The sequence below is a fragment of the Cibotium barometz genome, chromosome 24, assembly GCF_041138505.1.
Source record: "Cibotium barometz isolate CiBa-2024 chromosome 24, ASM4113850v1, whole genome shotgun sequence".
NCBI classification, from domain to species: domain Eukaryota; kingdom Viridiplantae; phylum Streptophyta; class Polypodiopsida; order Cyatheales; family Cibotiaceae; genus Cibotium; species Cibotium barometz.
This window is the reverse complement of record NC_141069.1, coordinates 42099216-42107262: the sequence shown is the minus strand read 5'-3', so window position 1 is coordinate 42107262 and position 8047 is coordinate 42099216.

Sequence of the window (8047 nt, the reverse complement as noted above, 5' to 3'; positions counted from 1 at the left end):
TGCCTCAAATGATGCAGAATCAAGAGCACCATCTCAAGAGGAATGATTGAAGTGACTGAGTATTCGAGTGATAGCAAAGACACTAGCTTGAGTGAGGCCTATTACTGGGAGCCTATCACTGTAGAACCTCAAGAGGAATCACTACATTTTTCATAGTCCCTAAGAACGCATAGGAGCCAAGCAACCTAGTGACTCAGTATTCGAGGGATAGGCGAAGACACTAGCTTGAGTGAGGCCTATTACTGGGAGCCTATCAATGTAGAACCTCATATAGACCCAAGAAGTCACAGTACTTGACTCCCCTATAACCACTCAGAGGAGTTTTGTAGACGTGATTAGAGACATCATCACGGAAGAGTGGGAGTCATAGAATCACCAAACCACCCACTAACAAGTAAGATACCGCCAACTAGAAAGGCCAACCTTAAAGCCATCTATTCTAAATATGGATCCTAACTAGTCTAGGTCAGAAACGAGAAGCACCAACCCTATAGGAGGAGTAATCCTTCCTAGAACCATAACTGGCGTGATCATAGAGACAGCGGTTACATGAGCGGCTTTTGGCTTAGCTAGCTCTCAAAACACAAACTTTGGAATGTTTGGAATCATCTGGAGGCTTACTGCATAGGCCTACCACATCTTTGGTTTTTGTAGCACTAGACTTCGGTACAAGTAGTGTAGGGGATTTCACATTCAATTTTGCCACTGGGGCTACAGTAACAACCGAAGCTACTAAGGCCGAAGAAACAACTCAAGCTGTTGGGTACACTAGAGTAGGAACCTTACAGCAAAAAGTAGGAAGCTCTGGAGTAGATCCGGCACTAGGAGGAGCCCACATCCCACAATATGACCCAACCTTACACGGCTACCCTTCATAGTACCCCAACTGGCCTCAAGCGCAAGTGCAATATCCAACATATGCCAATCTACCAGTCCTCGTAGAGCCATTACCTCAACCTCCACTTACACCACTACCTATTGCACTAACCACTGAAGATATCTTAAGGATAGCAGTACAATTAGGGAGGGTGATAGCAATACAATTAGGGAGGGTGGTAGCAATGAGACTCGCAACTACTAGTAGAGCAGCAGTGGTACCAAACCCAATGGAACCTAATCGACCAACGCTACCATGTCAAGCAGCAAGAGAGAATCAATCAGAACCTAGAGGCTACATCAACAGAGTGAGATACCTCCGCTCAAGACATGCTGACACTTACAAATTCTCCAATGGACACTTAACTGGGAGATTCCTAGAAGGAATCCTTGACTCAACCCTACACAACACCTTGTAGTTAGAAAAGCATAAAAACTTTGAGTCATGTTAAATGAGTGCCATAGATTTCGACGATAATGCCATGGGAACTTCTTCAAGGAATCTCCCTAAAAAGGGACCCCATATGAAGCATCATTTGGCACAATGCCTTCAAAGGTCGGTGACAAGGAGAAAGAATCACAAACCACCCAAGCACTAGAAGACCTAGTGGCCGCACTCATGTAGCAAATGAGTGAGTAGTGTTGACCATCTGGTCCTCCGAGAAGTTCTAGTGTGAACAGACCTACTCACGGGCATTTTTTCCCTATGACTGGACATAGGTTTTGTCCTCATGCGAGCACACTTATGTGTGTTGGCCACTTAGCCCTGGCCCCTAGGATATTGTACTTGTACTTGCACATCTTATTATTATCAAGTACACACTTTCCAGCACCTCACTCTCTCTCTCTCTCTCTCTCTCTCTCTCTCTCTCTCTCTCTCTCTCTCTCTCGTATATTTCTATCTCGGTGTGTGTGCATTAGGGTTGTGTTGCAAGTATCCTCTCCGACCCAACATTGGTATCAGAGCACTATCACCCCCTCCATTAGGACCTACATCTTTGCAATTAGGGCTTTCACCTCTGTCCCTACAGCTGCACCTATGAATCTTCTCATTTTAGGGTTTCAATAATTTAGGGTTTTTTAGCTCGTTTTAGGGTTTTCTCTGAATCTGACCAAACCCTTCACACAGGGGACTCATCAGACCATTGCAAATCTAATAGATGCATTTTCAAAAAACCCTAATTTTCAGTTGTATGACCAAACCCTAAAATTAGATTTGACACGCCTTGCTCTACCGTATCTGTCCGTATAGCTCTCAACTGATTTCGCATGTCCATACCTGTCTGTACACCAGCCCATACCGCCACCTGTCGTACAGCTGTCCACCTATTGTACCTGTTGTACCCAAGTGCCCACCTACTTCACCATACCTCTTCACTTTGAGCACATTTCTCCTCTTCTCTAAAATTGGGCATTTTTACAAATTTCCCTCATCTCGAAATCTCAGATCTTCTCCGATTCCACCTATAAAATTTGGGGCTTTTCACATTTTTGTGACATTGAGCACCATTTGCAAGCATTGGATCGACATTGACTGGGATTTCATTGGAAATTGTCCGAAAATTTGAGGATTTTGCTCGATTTTGGGCTTTTTAAAAAATCAGTCTCCTGCAACATCAAATTGAACAATTAATTTGGGGCTTTTCGCATTGGAGGCCTGCTATTCGACATTGGGCTTGAAATTGGATCATTGGTGGCTTCTACCTTCCGAATTTGACATTTGGAGGTTTTTCAGCATCGGATTCGACAGTACACTCACCTGTAAATAATCTATCCCTACACTGGTCATTTTTATACATTTGCAGGTCATACAAATCAGCGAGCTATTTGTGCCTATTGGGTACAATCAATAGCAGGACACTTGCAGAGTAGTGGATACTTGCATTTGATGTGGGACACAGTATCTTTTGCAGGTTGAAATGGCAGGCAATGATGTATTTGGCATGCTTACAGCTGAAGATAAGTTGGATGATGGCATCAACTATCCTATGTGGGCATACATGATGAAACATGTATTGGTTGCCAAGAATTTGTGGGTGTATGTATCTAGAACAGAACCCTGACCCATTGCTCTTGCTACAACAGCTCAGGTTGTGGGTGCAGGTGATGATGCATCTTCAGGTGGTGGTGTCACTTCAACACCCTTGCCACCTACACAAGAACAACTCGGGTGGGATGCAAAGGATGCTCAGGCTCATGCATTGATTGCCCTCTCTTGCAGGAGGCAAGTTATACCACATATTTGTTCATGCACTTCTGCAAAAGGTTTATGGGATGTACTTGCTTCACTGTATCGGGTTCGCAAAATGAGGATCGTGTGGCCTATCTTCGAAAGAAGATTGATACAAAGCATATGGATGAGGGTGATTCTATGGATAAATTTCTCACCCACATCAAGGATCTCAGGGAGCAACGAATCAAGGATCTCAGGGAGCAGCTCATCAACATTGATAAGATCATTCCAGATAGTTCACTTGTATCTACTGTACTTCAAGGATTGCCAGAGTACCAGGGATTTTCCACCACTCTTCGTCTACTCATGAAGGGTAATCCAAATTTGTCCAACCTTTTCGATGAGCTAGTGGCTCTCTTATTGCTTTCTGTGGATCAACCATTTGGTGCCTTTGATTACCCCCATAAAGGTAAATCTAGGGCTTCATCCAGTGGTAAGGGAAAACCACCAGTCCATTCAAATTCTACCTTCTCCAAGGAGAGGGACACCAAGAAGAAGAAGAGATGCAACTATTGCAGGAAGCCTAGTCATCTTATTGATGAGTGCAAAATAAGGATTGAGAGTGAGAAGAAGAAGAAGTAGCAGGGCTTGGCTCCTATAGTGGACACTAAGGAAGAGGCCAACTTTGCCGATGAAGGGGTCACCAATGCATATCCCTCATGGGCAAAGTTGGCCTCTTTTTTATGTGTTGGGCTAGATGCCCAACACACATAAGTGTGTTCACATGGGGAAAGAAACCTATGTCCAATCATAGGGAAAAAATGCTTGTGGTTCATGGGTGACCCCCATGAACCAATTGACTCTGATGAAAATACTTAAAGGGGAGGAAGATGGAATAGAGGAGACACTATCTACCTAGAACCCCTAGAGGAGGCTGAGAGTCTCGCCCGAGTCAAATCCTAAGTCACTACGTCCAAGATGGTGGCAATGTCTATCCATAGTGTCTACCCACTTTATATAGCCATAAGGAAATCCAATAGAGAGAGAGACATCAATTCCATAGGATCCCACATGATGCTACAGTGCTATCCCTGCATAAGAAGGCTATGGCAGCCGCACCAACCAACCCACAACCACTAGTACCACTCTACACTACTACTCTACACTACTAGTTGTGCCATTAACCATATGTAGAAGGATTTTCCGTTGAGAGCGTCTGCCCCACGTCCAGCCAAAGAGCATAAGCTGACTACGAGCATTAACTTGATAAAGTATTAGAGATGAGTTGTTACAATGCATATCCCTCATGGGCAAAGTTGGCCTCTTCCTTATGTGTGTTGGGCTAAGTACCCAACACATAAGTGTGTTCATTCAGGGAAAAAATGCTCGTGGTTCATGGGTGACCCCCATGAACCAATTGACTATGATGAAAATACCTAATGGGGAGGAAGAGGGAATAGAGGAGACACTATCTACCTAGAACCCCTAGAGGCTAAGAGTCCCCCCCCCCCCCCCCCCCGAGTCAAATCCTAAGTCGCTACATTTAAGATGATGGCAATGTCTATCCACTGTTGAGATTCAAGCTCGATGTCAGCTTGTGCCAGTTGCACTATGTGCTGGCATGTTAGGTAGTAACATGTGTGAGACATAAATGATCGTGTTCAGCTGGTCATAGTTGTGTGGACATTAGCTAGGGTTAGCTGTGTGTGGACATAACACATGTAGTGTGTTGTAGCTTATGGATTATGGCTTTATGCATTGTGTGAGAAGGGACATGGCTCCCCTCTATGGTTAGGGTTTGATTAATCCATTAGGGTTTGCTCCTGTGTATGTGTCTCCTCTCCCTCTACTTGTTTTTCATCATGGTATCAGAGCCTGGTGCTCTCTATTAGGGGTTATGAGAGTGAGTGAGAGAAGAGGGAGAAGAAGCTGTGGAGCTTTCCATTGGAGCTGTGAAGCTTGGAGCACACCAATTTTCATCAAATCTGAGAGCTTGGCCTACCGGGTAAGGAATACTAAACATCCTTGAGCGGATTGCAGGTGCAAAAACACAAACAACATCAGATTTGAGTTGCCCAAAGCAAAGGAAAAATTTCTATTTTGCAAGCTCTCCATCGAAGCTTGAATGTAGTGAATGTATGAGGTAAATGGTTGCAAATCTGACAAAGAATCATGTATCTGACAAATGGGAATGTGTTGGAAACTTATGTGCAAGCCCTACAATGAATTTGGAGCAAGGTTGATGCATTGGAGTGATGGAAAAATTACTGTTTTGAAGCCCTCACAAAAACAGAGAATAGAGGTCCATTTTTGATGCAATTGAAGCCGGTTTTTTGCAAAAATCAACACATTGGTGGATTGTGTGCATGCCTAGGAGTGTTGGGAACCTTCATGTGTCTTCAATAGCCATAACAAACTATCCAAATCCCTCCTACAACAGGCGGCGCACACTGAAGGCCAGAAACAGGGCAGAAATCTCATCACATATAGCAAAGTGGAGGCCAAATTCAAGCTTGGTGATTGATTAACTTCAAAATTTTCTTAGCAATTTTGTGATACATATTTCTATGTGGTTGGTTGGAGCAATTATGCATTTTGGAGCTAATTATGAGCTGATTAAACAGGCTGTAAACAATGATTAGTGAAATAGAGGGTAATCAATTAGCTAATTACTCTCTCAACTTCTACAATTGGTCTAATTCCTTTTACACGGAGTTAGTAGACAACATCATTGCTAAGCTAATCAATGCGTGGTTCCCCAATTTGGACAAGAATTGAAGAAATTAGAGCACTTTTCCTACTGGTTTTTACTTGTTTTTCTTAAAACAGAGAAGGAGATTTGATATTTTTGGTATGTATGCACCTTGGTCAGTGTTAATATGCAACATTGAGCTTGTTTAGGTGTCAATGCAAGTTATCCACACTTGACTGAACCACTACATTGCAATTTGAAGCCTTGGAAAGCATGACAAAACAGGGTACTTTGGACTGCGTATGCCAGTTCAATTTGAATGCAAAATCAGAGTGATTTTCTACATCAACAGTGAAGTTTGTAGAGTACTTTGGAGTATCTGGAACACTTATTAGAGTGTGGTTGAGCTAAGGAAGGCTCATTTACAGAATTGAACATGTGCAGAAGGTGCATTTGCAGCAGTGAGCAAATATGTCAGACAGCCCAGTACAGATTGTGGGTGAGAAGTTGGATAGAAAGAACTTCCAGGCATAGAAGTACAGGATTAAAAGCTTTCTAAAAGGAAAAGGATTTTGGAATCTTGTTATAGGTGTGGAGCCAAAGCCGGATCTACCCCCACACATGCACTGCCCATAAACCCAAGTATATGCCCCATATCATGTGCTTAGGCCCTCATCCTACATGTGCACATAATTTCCTACACTACACAAAATTCTTCCCTAATACTTCTCTCAGTGTTGTAGTGATTTGGAAACTTTGTAAAATCACTACAACGCGATAGGGGTCATCTTGTCCAATTGTTGGACCCTTATCACGTTATACTGATTTGACAAACTTTGCCAATCACTCCAACATGATTGGGGTCCTCATGTCCAATTGTTAGACCTTTATCACATTGTAGTGATTTTGTTTTCCTAGGGCTTTCTTCTTCCTTACATCCTCCACTTTCTCCCTTGGAAGACTGGACTTTTCTTCATTCTAAATCACCTTTAGACTCCCCCCCAAGCATATTGCACTTGCCTTTTGCATAGACTTTTTCCTTTGATTCATAGCTTTTAGTATCCCAAACTCTTCTGAAACACTTGGCTACCCAATCAAGCTTGAATTAGTTTCCTTCTTCAAGGAATTGAGCCATGAAAGGGTAGATCACTCTAGTTACTTACCAAAGATTTCCACCTTTTCCTCTCGCCACTCACATGTGTAGCCGATAAGCCCAGCTAAACACTTTCATAAAAGCATTTGTATCCTCCCCTCTCCTTCCATAGAACACAACTAAATTTGCCATTTTGCTTCCTCTCAACAATAAAAATGGACCAACACCTTATTCTAATCACCAACTAGATGGACCAACTAGGTGCCTGTTATCTCCACCATTAAGGATGTGAAATGAATTTTATGCTGAACCATTCTGTGGTGACTCCAAGCTTACCTAGCGTATAAAATGCTTCAAGAGACGATCCGATACAGATGTTTCATCAAGTTTAACACACACATCGCTTACATGGCGTCCGTTTCACAAGCAAACCCGAGCAGTTCTCAGTATATCAATGCCTTCAATATTACGCCCTTCCCATATAAGGTAGCAAATCACCATTTTTGTAATATCTTACAACAAGCACACTGTCTTCCACTTGCCATTGCCTCTTTTCATGCACCAACAGCGATAAGCAAAGCACACGGTGGCCGCCAAAACCACAAATGCAGAAAATGACAATAGGAAAAACATAGTGATGAAAGAGACAACACCAAAAAGATGAAAAATTTGTGATGACCATGATATACCAATTGCTAGTTGTTTATAGCCTCATATTAGCATAAAACTAGACATTCTATTTCTAGGATGCTCTAATTATCACTTGAGCAAACCATTCCTTCATCTCCCGACTTTCTACATCTAAAACTTCTTTACTAGCATTAAGCATGCTAAATTCGAAGTCAATGAACTTAGGAGCTCCCTTGCTCCGTAAGACATGGGAGACAGTCAAATCTCCATGTAAAATCCCCAGCTCAGGGATTTTATCTAGGCATTGCAGTGTTTCTTGTTCCACAGCCTTCCCACTCCTTCTAATAAGAAACTGTGCCACATGCTTTTCTCCTTCCTTTGTGAGCCCTAAGACCAAGAAGGTCACAATAGAATATGAAAGCCTACCCATAACTCGCAACAAAGACAGAATACAGTTGCCTTGAAGAGTCTTTAGCTAGTGATAAGCCTTATGCTCTCTCATAAATACTAACAACATTTCTAAGATCAAATGTTTCAAGGCCAACTTTTGCTTTCCCAACTTTGCCAACACGACATTACCATA